Here is a 13,861-nt window from a genome sequence, read left to right on the forward strand (position 1 = left end):
TTAGGCTTTTTTATGGCAACCTCAGGAACCATCAGTGAGAAAACTGTTCACACAAACAGACTAAAGCTGCTACTTACTTGATACAGAGGTAGGGTTATGATCAGCTGTCTGCACAGGAACGCTCCCCGTTTTGTCCAACTACTGAAGCCTTCTCCATCATGTCAGGAACAACAACAACAATCAGTTGGACTATTAAACCACTAGCTAAGAAAGAGAAGACATGTTTCTACCTGCAGGGAGTGAAAGTGAAGATCTTCCTCTTTAGGTGAAAGGTTGAGCTGCAGGATAAGGAGGGATTGAAGGAAGTATTATCTGTGGCACATGGCCACACTAACTGATCCAGAGAAAAACGTGCCAAGTCACACACTGTTTGACCTCTCGTGCTGGAGGGACTTTTACCAAGTAGCAGAAATACAGAATGGGTCTGCTCCAGGATCGGTCTTGTGGACCAATGCAGGCCCTACATAGGTAGCACTAACACACACTGTAGCAGACAAAGGAAGGATTGTGGCTTTACTGATGAACAATGAGGTTTATTGGAAGTAAACCATGAGTTTCACCGTAAAAGCTGTATGTACAAACACACATACACAAAAAAAGACAGTGTAAGCTACAAACCACACTCTTATAACCGTAACGTCTGAACTAAATATAACGTTCACCACTAAATATCAACTCTGATCAACAACTGTAACCTATTTGACTACAATGAAACAAATTCACAATTCCAAACTATCAATATTAGAAATATGATTATTTACAAATTAAATATGCCTTGTGCCTCTATCAAGAGGGCTATGGCAGGCTGTTTTAACATAAATTCGGTTTCGTCTGACTATCCGTAATTACATTCTAGATATCTAAAAATGCCCTTTGACTACACAAACTACATTTTGACTATCTGGAATGGTAATTTAAGATATCTGTATTTACATTTTGACTAGTAAGAATAATAATTCAAGATATCTCCCATTACATTTTGACGAGTCATAATTCCTTTCAAGAAATCTCAAATGACGTCACTGAATCTGTCATTTGACGGGACACATATCTGTAAATACAATTTAAGATATCTATGACTAGTCAAAATTACATTGTTAGAATTGCGTTGAAGCCCCTTTGTGTTGTCCAAACAGTTGCCTGCAGAATTGTATGTTTCCTGTACAAAATTGTCAGTAAATGCCGAAAGAGCTCGGCAATGTTGGATATGTGGAGAACACAAAACGTCATGAACTATAAGACTGCTTCTGAAATCTGAAAAGAATTTCCTGTTTATTCCTTTCAAACAAACTGAATGAAAAGCTAAAATTGCTATTGTCAAACCATTTTCAACATAATAGTTGTGCATTTTCAAATATCTTTTTTTGTTTTTTCTATTTTTTATTGTTTTATTAAACTTTCAAATTGCTATGTAAGTCAGGGACGTTTTGACTATACAGAATACATATTCAAGATATCAGTAATGTCATTCTGACTAGTCAGAATGTTAATTTATCTTAAATAGAAAAACTGTGTAATTCAAGATGTTTCTAATTCATTTGGAGATATCTGAAAATGAATTTTGACTAGTCAAAAATACAATTCAAGATATCTCCAATTTAGTTTTATCTAGTCATTATTTGCTTTTAAGATATCTATTATTTAGTTTCTACTAGTCAAAACTACATATCTCCTATCCAAATATACATTTAAGATCAGGCACGTGCAGAGAGGGGGGCTTGAGTTGAGCCCCTGCCCGTTTTATCCTTGATGCCCCTAGTGCCCTTTTGGAGGTTTTTTTTTTTTTTTTCAAAAAATTTGTATTTTTATTTTTAATTTGTATGTCAGAAGGCCTGTTTGTGCTCCTCAGCAATAATATTTAGCTAAACATAATAATTTAGTAAAAATAAACTAGTCTGGCTGCCCTCAGTCTAATAATGACTCTCAGAGCCTCCATGTTGTTCAGACTCCGGGTCCATGGTGATTAGGAGGGGGCGGATCTGTGTCCTCTAACTATCAAATTATGGGCAAGAATATTTTTTCATACACTGGTTTGTGAATAAAAACATGGGTCTGATATTGACGTTAGAAAAACTGTTTCTATTTATATTTTCATAATCGTCCTTGCAATAGTGGGACAAAACCCGCCTCGCCCATAAACACAGAAATGCTTCGGCTGCAGAGAAAACTTCTGACTTAAACTTCATCATTCTGCTAAAAGCCCGGTTCACTACAGGCAGCTTGAGTCGGTCCACCGACAGATAGAAAGAATATCTGTCTTTATATCAGACATCCTGATATAAGACACGGTACCAACTGTCACCGCTAGTCCCAATGCAGCTCAAAGCCCCGGTACCACCCGGTACCACCCGGTACCACCTGGTACCACCTGCTCTCTGTTTGCTCTGCTTCTCCTTAACGTTTCTACCAGGCGGGTTAAAGCCGCTGCTGACGGAGTCTGGGCTGGAGGTTCTGGGCTGTAAATAGAAGTTATTGTAGAACCTCAAGTGTTAAAGGAAGATTTGGCCCAGAACATTTAGAGTTCACAAAATAAACATCAGAGAAAATATTGTAGCAATAATTAAAACCGCAGCAAAAAGCCAAACATGCCACAATTAAATGAATCAAAATGCCACCGGGGGATTCCAGGTAGATTCCAGGTAGATTCCAGGCAGATTCCAGAGATGCGCATCGCAGCGGCTGCTCATGCAGGGCCCAAGGTAATATGGGGCCTTAGACAGAACCCCCCTCCCTCCGGAACCCGTCCTACTAAGAACTTCAGCATCACTAACATATTTAAATATAGATAAGGTGAAGTCTGTGAGAGGGAGATCAGGTTTATTGGCTGAGTTTAAAATCAATCACTGATTATTGGTTATTTGCTGTGATGTATTTGTGAACAAACCCAATTCAAACACAAAGATTACACCATATTGTAGCCATGGTAACACAACAATCAAACTATCAAGATGATTCTTTAAACTTTTACAAAGTAAACTTCCTAATTAAATCCTAAATGTACTATTTATTTTTCTCAGCTGAATGCATTAAATAAAATGTAATAACATTGTCATTCTCTATAACTGATGCTACAGGTTTAGATCTATGGTCTGTGTTACAATTAAACCATTTCTAGGGGCCCCTGAATGTCTGGAGGTCCCTGAGTGTCTGGAAGCCCCTGAATGTCTGGAGGCCCCTGAATGGCCCCTACCAGTAGCTACTGAGTTTTCTTTGCCTTGATATCTCAGTCTTATAATTCTAGGCCTCAGAGGTGCTAACATCAAACTATTATATAGAGTTAAAAACCCCTTTGAGCTTTTTGGATCTATAAATCAGTCTACAGCCAGGTTGTTCTAGAGGTTAAATAGATATTATTAGGGCTTAATTATTAAAATGGCAGCAATTTTGCTTATTTTATAACTTCATAACTTCTCTCCTCTGATCTGTTTAACAGCTACAGTCTCAGATCAGCTCAGCCCTCCAGGACTGTCAGCAGCAGAAACAGAAACTTTATACCTGTTGGGGAAAATATAGACTAGATTTGCTTTGCATTTCCCCGCATGATGGCAATGATATAGTAGGATCCAATTAGATTCTTGATTAATATGGGTTGTTGCTATGTTGTTGTTGTACAGAGTTTTTGATCAATGTGCCCCTTTTTTAAATTTGAGCCCCTGCTCCTCCAAAGGTCTCTGCACGGCCCTGCGCTTCTTGCTACACCTGGTGCACAGAGTGGGGAGGGTGGAACACCATCCCACCACATTCATGACTAGTCATAGTTTAATTGTAGATTGTAATGTAATGGAACTATTTTATGTGTAAGGTCACGTTGGAGTAGAACAAGGAAGTGACGTAGAACAAGGAAGTGACGTAGATATATACAGGAGAGACGTAAACAAGTACACCTCGCTGCAGCAAACAGAATCAAGTAAAAGCCGACAACACACTGTTCAGCAGCCCGAGAATGTGTTAGTGTTATGTTCATTATTAAAGACGTTCAAACGCAAAACCGGTGACATCCTTGACTCGGCATAACACTACATAGATATCTGAAATGTGTATTTCACATTTCAGTATTTCACATGTGTATTTCACATGGGAACATCTGAAATGTGTATTTCAGATAGTCAGAAAATCATTGAAGATGAAAAAAATCATCTTGAATTGAAGTCTCTATATAACTCAGTGGTAAATCTGATGTCATTTTGACTAGTCAGAATGTAATTAGAGAAATCTCAAATATGTGTTTTGTCTAGTCAAAATATAACTAGAGATATCTACGAAAACGACTAGTCATAAAACAACTCGAGATATCTGGAATGTAAGGGCAGTAAAACAGAGTTTATTTTATTACGGCCTGCCAGCAGGGGCCGCTAATAAGATACATTTTTACAACGCTGATGCAACTTGTCTTCCGTTCCTTTTGTAGTTAAGCTGCCGTTCAGAGGAGCCAAGATGGCGGCTAGCCTTTAGGCGTTGTTCAGAACTTTCCTCCAACCTTATGCTTCTCCTGTCGGAACAGATATATTTGTAATGTCTTCAACCTTTACAACAAAACGCAAAACTGAAGGTCATCTGGTACTTACTCCTACAAAGTCACCATCTACTAAGAAAGGTAAAATGGAGCAAACTAAAGCAGAGAACGTGATAGCGGTGCTAAAGCTAGCTATTGAGGAACATGGGAACATCTATTGGGAAATATATTGATGAGTTTTCTAAGTCTTCTATTAATTTTCTCTCCGCTGACATACAAGATATTAAAAGCACACTGCACACCACGGTCAGCTAGTCAGCAAAGCTGAAGAAAAGATTCAGGCATTGGAAAACAAAGTGCTGTAGCTAGCACGCGATAAGAAGCGGTGGAATTTGAGGCTCCGCGGCCCGAAGAAGGGACGGAAGATGTAAGGCTCATGATGGTGGAGGTATGTCAGAATATAGTCCCAAGCTACAAAGAGAAGCTTCTGGAGGTGATTGATTCAGTCTATCTGGGATCTTAACGCAGCCTGTTGAAAGTGACAGGTAGCCAATCAGAAAGAGTGGATTCTCCTCCGTGTTTTCTGAGGGGAAATTACGTCGGGGAATCCCAAACAGCTGACACGGCGCAACCCGAAGTCCAGCCGACGTGGAAACAACATTAATGTTTATTCAACATGCAAAGAATATAGAAATGACAAGGGGAGGAGTTGGAGCGAAATTGCTACCGCAGTTGATAAACCCGGTAACTTTTCAGCTGTTCTTCGTTAACGTGACGTAAATATGTTCTAATGATTTTCATTCAGTCAGGACTTTACGCTGACACTAGCCACATGCATTGCAGGTAGATTGTAGTAAAGCATTGATTAATGCCTGGTTTTAAAATTAGTTCACTGGACTTGTAGCCATTATTTTGTGCCCATTGTTGGACACCACACGGCAGGAACGAACCCGATCGAACCGTTATATCTAGGATTTCTGTCGGCTCATGTGTGGTCTGTCAGGTTTTGAAAATGGGCCGACAATCGGCCGACAGCTCTAAGATCGTGTAGTGTGCGCTGGGCTTTACACTAAGGAAATGAGGAAGGGAGGATCAGTGGAGAGCACCGGAGTTGAGCCTTTTTTCATTCGGTGTCATCAACAGAAAGAGAAAAAGGTCGGGAGAGACGATAATGCCGATAATTGAAATGACATCGATAGTTTTAATTTATCGTACGATTAATCGATTTATCGTTTATCGCGACAGGCCTACTATTACTGTAAGTACATTTTAGGAGGAGATTTCAACACTACTGTGAATGATGAGGTTGACCGATGGCCTAGCAGGCAAAGAATAAATTCTCAGATTGTTGACTTTATGAATGAACAAAGTTTAATAGATATTTGGAGGGTAAATAATTCAAACACAGTACATTTTACATGGAAAAACAAAGCTGGTTCGCAACAATCAAGAATCAATCTTTGGCTAATATCTGACTCCTTACAACATTCAAATTGCAAAGCTGAGATTATTGAAGCTCCCCTTACTGATCATAAAGGCATTTTGTTACAGGATTGTATGTCCCTTGATAGAACTACTAAAAGGAACCCTGCATATTGGAAGATGAATAACTCCGTTCTTAATGACAAATCTGTCTATTTAACAATTAAAAACTAAATTGAAGAGTACCTAAAAGTAGCACAATCTGAAAATAATTATGGATGTGACATTCTAATCCCAAAACCTCAGAAAAATGCATTAATTTTGGATAATTGGCGTCCTATTTCTTTACTTAACAGTGATTACAAAATTTTAGCCAGTTTGGCAAAAATTTTTTTTAAAAAGCTTCTAGTGGTATTATATGAATCTCAAAATGGCTTTACGGCTGGAAGGCATATTATTGATAACATAAGATTGGTTCTTGATATCTTAGACTATCCAGAAATGATTTCAGCTAACAGCTTTATTTTATTTTTAGATTTTCAAAAGGCATGTGACTCGATAGAACATGACTTCATCTTCAAAGCCGTCAGCTTATTTGGTTTAGGAGAGAATTTTCAAAAATCAATCCACACTCTTTATACTTATGGAAATAGCTCAATAAAATTACCTCATGGAACTACCAAAACATTTAAAAGAGTGTGGGATTCATCAGGGATGCCCTGTATCACCCTTTTTGTTTCTTCTCCCTATGCAAATCTTAGCTACTTTTATTAAAAATTGTGATCTTAAAGGAATCTCAGTTGCAGGAAAAACTATACTATTGAGTCAACTAGCTGATGATACAGCTTTGTTCTTACAAGATACGTTTCAAATTGATGTTGCACTTAAACTTTTAACTACATTTTCAGTAGCCTCTGGTCTTAAACTTAACTTATCTAAATGTGAAATTCTTCCAATCAATAGTTGTAATGAATTATCTTTGTCAGGAATTCCTGTGAAGTCTGAAGTTAAATATCTTGCTGTTTGCTTTTTAACTATAGTTAAAAAGCAAACAGCAAGAATTAGCAAAAACTTTGATCCAATTATACCCTCTTGTCAACAAAGATTTAATCTATGGTTGCAGAGAGACCTGACTGTCACGGAGTCCTGCTGGCCAAAACTGAAGGTCTTTCTCGTCTTGTCTATGTCAGGAACCTGTGTGTGTGTGTGTGAGTAGCACATCTTCTCTAGCGAGGATCTTGGTGAGGAGCCAGGGCAGTCAACACAGGTGGAGATCATCAGCCTCATCAGGGGTTGGGAATAAAGGAGCTGCAGAGTCTTCAATCAGTGCTGGAGGATTAACACTACCGGTAGTCTCTCTGGCTCTCTCTTGTCTGCTAGTTTTAGCTTATGTTTAGTCTCTCGAGCTTTGCTATCAGAGTTTCATATCCTTGTGTTGCTGTCTCCAGGTTTCATCAAGGAAATTTCCAAGAAGGAGTTGTCCATCTGTTTTCACCCTCCAAGTCTCTTACCTGCGAAGAATCTGCCTGCCTGCTCCGCCCATTCCCAGCCATCATTTAACTCCATCTGGACCTTTGGCTCACATTACCCTCACCAAACTCCACACGGGTTTCAGGACAACCTTCCCACACAGTTCACCAGAACCGTCATACGAGTAAGCAGTTCCTATTTGCATCTAGATCAACTCACCTCTGACCACCAATAACACAGCTCTGTTCCAGGTGCCGCCGTTTGTGGATCACTTCCATTATCCTGAGACTCTACGTGGACCTGTCAATTGTGTTCGATCTTTTAATAAATCCCTTTTCCTAGACTTGGACTTGTTGAGTCTGCATGTGGGTCAAAAGATTAGAGCCAATCATGTCAGTCTATGCCAGTTCAGCCCTTGATGTCCCGAACAGCCTTTGCACCAAAATCGATCAAATACTCTTTGATTTCATTTGGGGGGAAAAAGCCCCATCTTATTAGAAAGAATGTTATGATCAATAGACTAAGTTCTGGTGGTTTCAATGTTCTGGACTTTAATACCCTACATTCTACATTCAAAGTTAAGTGGATCAAAAGATATCTGAAAAATCCTAATTCAATTTGGCATTGGATTCCTACACAAGTTTTTAAATCCTTTGGTGGCCTAGACATTTTATTAAGATGTAACTACAAAATAGAAAAGCTCCCTGTTAATTTATCTAGCTTCCATAAACAACTGCTTTTATCCTGGACATTGGTTTATAAATATAACTTTCCCCCTCATAACTGTTTTATTTGGAATGACCAAAATGTTTGCTTCAAGCATAAATCCTTATTTTTTAAGAACTGGGTGGATAATGATATTCTATTTGCAAAGCAATTGTTTAATGAGGATGGTCAACTGTTTAATTATAGTGGATTTCTTTGTAAATATAACTTCCCTGTAACCCCTAAAAAGTTTGCTGTTGTTTTCAATGCTATTCCAGCAGGTTTGAAATTTCTCATATAAACTTCAGATAGAGCCCATGTCCAATAGCCCAGATTTCCACAGTTATTTATTGGTAATTCAGACCTGTTCCTTAGTATTAAAACCAGAAACAAACATATTATAGAAATAATCCAAAGGAGTACTATTACTAAACCTGCTTCAATCTTTTTTTTGGAACAATCTTTACTCAGATATTGATTGGGAACAAACATGGTTATTGCCAAAAAAGTTTTTTTTTTTTTTTTTAATTTCTCAAATAAGGTACAGGAGGTGTCTCTTAAAATTTTACACAGGTGTTACCCTTTAAATTCAGTACTGACTAAATATATTCCAAATATTGATTCCTTTTGTCACATCGAACAAGAAACATTAACCCACCTTTTTGGGGAATGCTCCTTCAGTAAAACATTTTGGTGTGACATCAATATTTTCAGTAATCGGAAATGTGATATACTTATTCCTTTGAATGTTAAATATGTTTTCTTTGGTATTTCGAATAATAGAATGTCTGGGAAAGAATATATTATAAACTTTCTTATTCTGCTGGCCAAGTTCTACATACATGCCTGCAAATTTGCTAAAAACAAATCTAACCTCACTGTTTTTAGATCTTATTTGAGATGTTTTTTAGACTCTTTTAAATTGTGCACCAACTCTAAAGCTATGAAACTTATGGCCTTAAGTGATGAATTTGATTTGTAAACTTTTATTTCATTTTGTTCTATGGATTTATTACCCCAGCACCTCGAGCATACTAATACTGTCTGCAATTGTATATTCTTTATTTGTAAATAAAGTTTATTCATAAAAAAAAGTTAAGCTGCCATACTATTGGCCGTACTGCTTATTAAAATAAAAGCATCGAATCAAAAACCAGAAGTCAAGTATATATTATATGAAATAAAACGAAATAAAGGCAATAAGCACAAAAGCGGTGATACAACAAATAAGGAGCTTAATTTGGGGTTATTTGCACACAATATAGCTGCATGTTTGACTCATGACTAACAAGTCTCAGGAGAGATCTCTATTTCTGCTGACAATGATCAGACCAGGTTAAAATATGACATTAGCAGTTAGGAGAATCCAAGCGAAAGTAGAACGAGGTGACAGAATTAAGCACCCAATCCAGAACTGGGCTCTAAATCCAAACAGACAATCAGAGAGCAAGAGTACGGTACATCATCTAAGAATTTGCAACTCATCCTTGAGGAGATGCAGGTGTGAGATGAGTAATGAATAACTTTTGGTGACATGGTGAGCAAGAGATAAGATCACAGGTGACTGAGGCCACCTAGCTGTGATAGCGATGACAAAAGGGCAAGAAAAAAGAAAAAAAGATAGATCTCTGACCAAAATTTGACTTTTAGTTTTGTTTAATTAAAAATAGCAATTTATAGCTCCATTGAAACAAATGTAGCTCAAAGTGCATGCAAACAAAGTGAACATGCAATAAACAAAATGTGAGAATTATTTGCAAAACAGAGTGATACAAATTTGTACATTTGTAATAGACAGAATCTCTTATCTGATGTAACTGTGCTCATTTAACATATACAGTCATTAACCCTTTCGTAATGGTCACTGCAGTGGACAGCTATAAAAGCCATTTTCTTGCGTTTCTTGCAGATTTTTATGTTGTAAATGCACAGAGACCACTGAAGTGGACACCATTGCATCATACAATAAACTATCAACTACTGGCTATCCACAGCTAGTGCAAGAACATTTTTGTGAAACAGCATACGTTTCTTCAAAATTGTCTAAAATAAACTCGTCTCAGAAAGATAAAGTGTTTTTTTTTTTTGCGTCTTTGCTATAACTACATTTAGACATGCTTCACATTCACATTTTAATTTCTAGAAATTAAAACATTAGTTTTTAAGCTTACGAAAGTACACAAACGGCAAATAAACATAAACATGATGAAACAGCATATATTTCTTCAAAGTGACCGGAGTGGTGGTCTCCTTATTCAAAAAGGGGTACTGGAGAACTAGCAGATCCTTGGATTCAGGAAGAGGTTGTAGAGCTGGACCAGCTCTTCACCCTCAGCAGGGCTCTGGAGGGAGTGTGGGAGTTTGCCCAACCAGTCTACATGTGTTTTGTGGACTTGGAGAAGACGTTCAACCATGTCTCTCGGGGAGCCCTGTGGGAGGCGCTCCGGGAGTATGGCGTACCAGGCCCTTGATACGGTGCTGTTAGGTGTCAGAGTCTAGTCCACATTGCCTGCAGGGGGTGTGGTTTGTTTACAGTGAAAGTTGGACTCCGCCAAGGCTGCACGTTGTCACTGATTCTGTTCATTACTTTCATAGTCAGAATTTCTAGGCGCAGCCAAGGTGTGGAAGGGATCCGTTTTGGTGGCCTTAGGATTCTGTCTCTGCTTTTTACTGATGATGTGGTCCTACTGGCTTCATCAGGTTGGGATCCACAGCTTTCACTGCACTGTAAAACATTTCAAGTCAGTTAAACTTGCAAATTAAACTCCACCTGCTGCCTTAATGTTAACTCAACTAGCACTTTATTGTTGTTTCAACTCAGAAATTAAAGTTTAAAAAGATGATTGTACTACCTTGTTATTGTTGTCTTAATGCAGTTCTTTAAGTTGTCAAAGTTCATTTAACTTTCAAAGTTCATTTAACGGTCTTACTCTAATCATTTAGTTTACTTCGAATAAGGAAGGGAACTAATAAATGATCTCTTTTTTTTTACCAGGGTTTTTGGCTCAGGCAGCCTTGATTTGAGAGTAGTTAGTCATGAAAATAGGTAATGAAAGAGAGGGAAGACATGAAACTAAGGCCATCAGGCCAGAATCAAACTTAATCAAACAGCTGCATCAAGGACTACTGTCCTGTTATGTGAGTTGTGCTCTACCCCTGCACCACCGCAGCACATCTGTCCCTGGTGAAGCTTGAGTCATGACATTGCACGTCAGATATGAACGCGGCATTGAACTTAATTATTTCAAATACACTTTTGAGAGTGCACTCTAAAAAGTGTATTTTAAAAGTACACTTTTTAGAGAATACTCTAAATAGCTGAAAATGTGTTTCTTCCCCACTCCCGAAAAGCACAGTCTACATAGTTACTGTTTTTATGTTGTTGCATCAACTGTTAATAGAAAAGTACCGGTAGTAAATTTTAGGTTAATAAACTTACCTAACACGGATGCTGCATGAAGAATTTCCACAAAATAGTGGAAGTAGTAGTCCTTTGTAATTTGCTTTAAAATGTGTATATTTTGACAGAATTCAATACATGACTTAAATACGGTACATGCATGATCATTCCCAACTCAAAAGTCACTGCAATATGTTTTTTTCCCTGTGACTTCAATTCCATACTCTTGCCTTTTCCCGTCTCCTTTCTTTTTTCAAATTGATGACTTACAAATCCAAGTTCAAACAAATCTGATAAATTTCTCAAATAGTAAACACAATGGATAACTGAACGTTTTACTTTCTTAAACCCATAATGTAGAGTTCAAAATATAAAACATGTCAGAGCTCTTTGTGTTAAAGAAATCTAGTAAGTGGAATTAACTAAATGAGGCTGCTGTCATGTTTTGTAGTGTAGAGTGGTTCGCAGCCGAGTGTAAAGCGGATCAGTGCCTCCAAATTCGAGGCCGTGGTCTTGAGCCAGAAAAGGCCAGAGTGCCTTCTCCGGTTCAGGGAGGATGTCCTGCCCCAAGTGGAGGAGTTTAAGTGTGTTGGAATCTTGTTCACAAATGAGGGAAAAATGGGGCAGAAGATCAACAGGCGACTTGGCGCAGGGCCAGCAGTGAAGCGGGCGCTGTACCAGTCTGTCATGGTGAAGAGAGAGCCGAGTTAAAAAGTGAAGCTCTCAATTTACCTGTTGTTACAACCCCGCCCCAACACAATGAAGGATAAATTCAAGCACTCGGTGTAGCACAAAAACTATAATCACTAAGCACTTAATGTCAGTAGCTTCAGGGTATCCAAAGCCAAAATAACAAACAAACCACTCCCTTTTAACTGTAAAATAAAATATCACTTTCTAGAAGTGTGTGTGCAGATAAAAGACATAGAGGAAAGACACAGAATCCATAACAGTAGAGTCGGAATTTGGCGTCAACAACATGAAACCATGGATCCATCCTGCCTTGTTCAGGCTGGTGGTGGTGGTGCAGTGGTGTGGGGGATATTTTCCTGGCACACTTTGGGCCCATTAGTACCAACTGAGCCTCAGCTTACCTGAGTATTGTTGCTGACCATACTTTATGCCATAAACCGTGAATCATCTCAGACTGTTATTTTGAACACAACAACGAGTTCACTGTACTCGAATGGCTTCCACAGTCACCAGATTTCAATTCAATAGAACACCTTTGGGATCTCGTGGAACTGGAGATTCACATCATGAATGTGCAGCCGACAAATCTACAGTAACTGAGTGATGCTATCATGTTAGTATGGACCAGACTCTCTGAGGAATATTTCCAGTACCTATGCCACAAAGGATTAAGGCAGTTCTGAAGGCAAAAGGGAGTCCAACCCGGACTCCCTTTTACCAAGGTGTACCTAATAAAGAGGCCAGTGTGTGCTGGCAGTAATTCTTCCCAGCCAGCAGGTGCTGGTGTTTTCATGTTAAGTTTGTTATTGAACAGTAGAATGAGTTCAGAAACACATGTATAATGGCTGACAGAGGCAGTTTATCAGTCTTCATTTAATCATTCTTCATCCTGTTTTGTTGTTTAGAGAAAGCACTGCTTGTAAGTATTTTGTGTTATTTTATTACATCTGAGACAACATTGAGCTATATTTGTGGGTATTTATGTTGTAAAAGGATGATGTTTGTAAGGCTGATTGTGACATGTTATTTACACAGTATTAAGCATTTGTGCCCTTACTATTTGTATGAGTTGACTACTGTGGTATTCTAACTCATGTTTTTCATCTTTATTTGTAGTTTCACTCTTTTGGCATTGAAAGCAACGTCAATTAAAGTGACATACGCCTGTCAATTGTCTGAGAGTTTATCTGTTACAACTGTTACTTGGAAACACAGTGCGGGCAGAACAGTGAAAAAGCACAGATTTACACAACAAGCAGTGAATGTTTACGTCGAAGATCTACTATATAATATTAAGGAGGAAATTTATTAGGTTAGCTTAAATTTTGGAAAAAGCATGTCTCTCTTTTCCTCCTGTTAGCCCGGGTCCCGAGCGGATGTCGTCACGGCTGGCAAGAAGACGGCGAGGCACAATGACGTCACAGAGATACAGAGTTTAATTCATTCAAAGCAACGCATGAATCAGTTAACAAAGCTGCAGAGGTACAGAGATATACATTTTATCACAAAATAAGACACACAAGGGAAGACAAACGAACACAAAGACAGACAAAGGCGCCCACGTGGAGAAAAGATGGAAAAAACTCTCTCTCTCGGCGTGCTGACCTGGAATTTTTAAACTAAAGAGGTGTTTCCCTATTTAATATATGCAAAGAAGGCGTTCTGTTGTTCGACCACTCAGAGACCTGTTCGGCCCCCCAAAGAAACTTGGAAACTCC

The 13,861-nt window shown here is 38.4% G+C and overlaps 1 long non-coding RNA gene across 1 annotated transcript; it reads left to right on the forward strand.

Moving 5' to 3' along the window:
* Positions 1 to 4,441: 4,441 nt before the first annotated feature.
* On the forward strand, positions 4,442 to 10,118 carry LOC116719462 (uncharacterized). The gene is made up of 4 exons (XR_004339185.1): positions 4,442 to 4,594; positions 7,066 to 7,224; positions 7,324 to 7,529; positions 7,597 to 10,118. It is a non-coding gene; the product is annotated as an uncharacterized LOC116719462 (long non-coding RNA).
* The last annotated feature ends 3,743 nt before the right edge of the window (positions 10,119 to 13,861 follow it).

This window comes from Xiphophorus hellerii, chromosome 5, assembly GCF_003331165.1.
Source record: "Xiphophorus hellerii strain 12219 chromosome 5, Xiphophorus_hellerii-4.1, whole genome shotgun sequence".
Taxonomy (NCBI): domain Eukaryota; kingdom Metazoa; phylum Chordata; class Actinopteri; order Cyprinodontiformes; family Poeciliidae; genus Xiphophorus; species Xiphophorus hellerii.